The following is a 3422-nucleotide window of genomic DNA, read 5'->3' on the forward strand; positions in this document are numbered from 1 at the left end:
ATGGCTGCCCTGGCAGTGCCACTGGCAGGGCCCAGCTGGGCTCCCCTTGCCTACAGGAGGTGATGAGAGACCCCCCCAGCCGCTCTCAGCTCTGCCTGGGGGACAGAGCCTGACCCCTGTGCCACTCCCAGCTCCCGGGGGCTGTCCCCACCCCAGCTGGGCCATCAGGAGAACATCCCCACTTTCTGTGCTTGGGCCCATGACACAGCCAAAGGTGCTGCACGCCCAAACGCAGCAAACCCAGCTGAAAACCCACGTGAAGTGGTCCCTGCCTCTGTCCTGGTCCCCATCTCTCCATCTTTGTCCCCATCTCCACCCCCATTCCTGTCTGCATGCCCATTCCCATCTCCATCTCCCATCCCTCTGCCCATCCCTGTCCTTATTCCCATCTCCATCCCCACCCCTGTCCCCATTCTTGCTCCCATCCTTCTCCTTGTCCCTGTCCCCATCCCTGTCCATGTCCCCATTCCCATCTCCATCTCCCATCCCTCTTATTCCCATCCCTGTCCTTATTCCCATCTCCATCTCCCATCCCTCTTCCCATCTCTGTCCTTGTCCCCATCCCTCTCCCCATCCCCATCCCTGTCCCCATCCCTGTTCTTGCTCCCATCCTTCTCCTTGTCCCTGTCCCCATCCCTGTCCTTGTCTTCATTCCCATCTCCATCTCCCATCCCTTGCCTCATCCCTCTCCTCCCTCCCAACCCATCCCTGTTCTTATCCCCATTCCCATCCCTGTCCCTGTCCGCATCCCCATTCTTAAACCCATCCCCATCCCTGTCCTCGTCCTCGTCCCCATCTCTGTCCTTATTGCCATTGCCATCCCTGTCCTTATCCCCATTGCCATCTTTCTCCCCATCCCTCTCCACATCTCTCTCCCCATCCCTGTCCTTGCTGCCATCTCTGTCCTTGTCCCCATTCCCATTGCTGTCCCTGTCCCCATCCCTGTCCTTGTCTCCATTCCCATCCTGGTCCCTGTCCCTGTCCACATCCTTGTCCTCATCCCCATTCCCATCCTCGTCCTTGTCCCCATCCCCATCCCTGTACTTGCTCCCATCCCTGTCCTTGTCCCCATCCCCGTCCTTATCCCTGTCCTCATCCCCATTCCCATCCTTGTCCTTGTCTCCATTCCCATCCCTGTACTTGCTCCCATCCCTGTCCTTGTCCCCATCCCCGTCCTTATCCCTGTCCTTGTCCCCATTCCCATCCCCATCCCCATCCCTGTCCTTACCCCTGTCCCTGTCCTTGTCCCCATTCCCATACCCATCCCTGTCTCTGTCCCCATGCCCGTCCCTGTCCCCATCCCCGTCCCTGTCCTTGTCCCCATTTCCATCCCTGTCCCTGTCCCTGGCCACCAGGGAGTTTAATGTCCCTGTCCCTGTCCCTGCTGTGGGGAGGAGGCAGAGCCGGGGTGCTTGGGGGTCTCTGCCACCCCTGCTCCCTTATTTCCCTAAATTCCACCCAAACCGAGCCCAGCTCCTGGTGCTGCTGCTCCTCTCGGCCTGGCCGTGCTCCTCCCTCCATCCCTGCTTGGGATGGGACCACCAGAGCTTGGTGACCCACCACAGCCCCACCCCTGCATCCCACCACCCCGGGAGCCTGTGGCCTCACACCTGGCTCCAGGTCAAGGCTGAACCCCCAGGTGCCCTGCAGGAGCTCCAGGTGGGTTTGTAAATCCTGAATCCTGAATCCCCACTGCAGGAGCTCCAGGTGGGTTTGTAAATCCCGAATCCCCACTGCAGGGGCTCCAGGTGGGTTTGTAAATCCCGAATCCCCACTGCAGGAGCTCCAGGTGGGTTTGTAAATCCTGAATCCCCACTGCAGGAGCTCCAGGTGGGTTTGTAAATCCTGAATCCCCACTGCAGGAGCTCCAGGTGGGTTTGTAAATCCTGAATCCCCACTGCAGGAGCTCCAGGTGGGTTTGTAAATCCTGAATCCCCACTGCAGGAGCTCCAGGTGGGTTTGTAAATCCTGAATCCCCACTGCAGGAGCTCCAGGTGGGTTTGTAAATCCTGAATCCTGAATCCCCACTGCAGGAGCTCCAGGTGGGTTTGTAAATCCTGAATCCTGAATCCCCACTGCAGGAGCTCCAGGTGGGTTTGTAAATCCTGAATCCCCACTGCAGGAGCTCCAGGTGGGTTTGTAAATCCTGAATCCTGAATCCCCACTGCAGGAGCTCCAGGTGGGTTTGTAAATCCAATCCCCCAGGTTCTGTGCAGGGGTGACCCTGGGGGCTGCTCCCCTCTGTTCCATGCACGGGGAGGGCCAGAGGCGGGAGCAGTGACCCACTGGGGGTGACAGTGGCACTGTGGGGAACCCTGGGAGGGAGCAGCACACAGAGGCAGCAGCAGTGTCCTTTCAGGTGTTATTTTGTTTTTGAAGCCTGCCTGAGCGGCTGAGCCGGGTGGGAACACACCGAGGGTGCATGCAATGGCCTGAGGGGCAGGAGAGGCCTCGGGACAGCTCCCGGCGCTGGCTCCAGGTGGTGGAGATCGGTCACAGTTGCACGATGGTGATGGATGGGCTGGAACTGCCTCTTCTGAGGGGGGAAACGTCCCTCGATCGCAGGAGCAACCTCCGAGCCTGCGGCACCGGGAACACCTTCAGGGACTGCAGAGATCCCATAGAGATCCCACAGAGACCCCGCAGAGACCCTGCAGAGAACCCATAGAAATCCCGCAGAGACCCTGCAGAGAACCCATAGAAATCCCGCAGAGACCCTGCAGAGAACCCATAGAAATCCCGCAGAGACCCTGCAGAGAACCCATAGAAATCCCGCAGAGACCCTGCAGAGAACCCATAGAAATCCCGCAGAGACCCTGCAGAGAACCCATAGAAATCCCGCAGAGACCCTGCAGAGAACCCATAGAAATCCCGCAGAGACCCTGCAGAGAACCCATAGAAATCCCGCAGAGACCCTGCAGAGAACCCATAGAAATCCCGCAGAGACCCTGCAGAGATCCCACAGAGATCCCACAGGAATCCTGCAGGGACCCCACAGAGACCCCCACAGTAATCCTGCAGAGATCCCACAGAAATCTCACAGAGACCTCGCAGTGATCCCACAGAAATCTCACAGAGATCCCACAGGAATCCTGCAGGGACCCCACAGAGACCCCACAGAGATCCCGCAGAGATCCCATAGAAATCCCACAGAGATCCTGCCTGGCCCCGGAGCCAGCAGTGCTGGGGCTGGGAAGGGAACGGAGCTGGGAAGGGAATGGAGCCCCAGGAGGGGCTGAGGGAGCTGGGAAGGGGCTCAGCCTGGAGCAAAGGAGGCTCAGGGGGGACCTTGTGGCTCTGCACAAGTCCCTGCCAGGAGGGGACAGCCAGGGGAGGTCGGGCTCTGCTCCCAGGGAGCAGGGACAGGCCAAGGGGAAATGGCCTCAGGCTGGGCCAGGGCAGGCTCAGGGTGGGGATTAAGG

At 59.6% G+C, this 3422-nt stretch overlaps 1 long non-coding RNA gene across 1 annotated transcript in view; it reads right to left on the reverse strand.

The window, feature by feature from the left end:
• Positions 1-2348: 2348 nt before the first annotated feature.
• LOC115949159 overlaps positions 2349-3422 on the reverse strand; it is a 13926-nt gene continuing 12852 nt past the window's right edge. The window contains exon 4 of the long non-coding RNA XR_004082770.1: positions 2349-2580. This is a non-coding gene — a long non-coding RNA (uncharacterized LOC115949159). The remainder of the gene's footprint in view (positions 2581-3422) is intronic.

The sequence above is a fragment of the Geospiza fortis genome, unplaced genomic scaffold, assembly GCF_000277835.1.
Source record: "Geospiza fortis unplaced genomic scaffold, GeoFor_1.0 scaffold1280, whole genome shotgun sequence".
NCBI lineage: Eukaryota > Metazoa > Chordata > Aves > Passeriformes > Thraupidae > Geospiza > Geospiza fortis.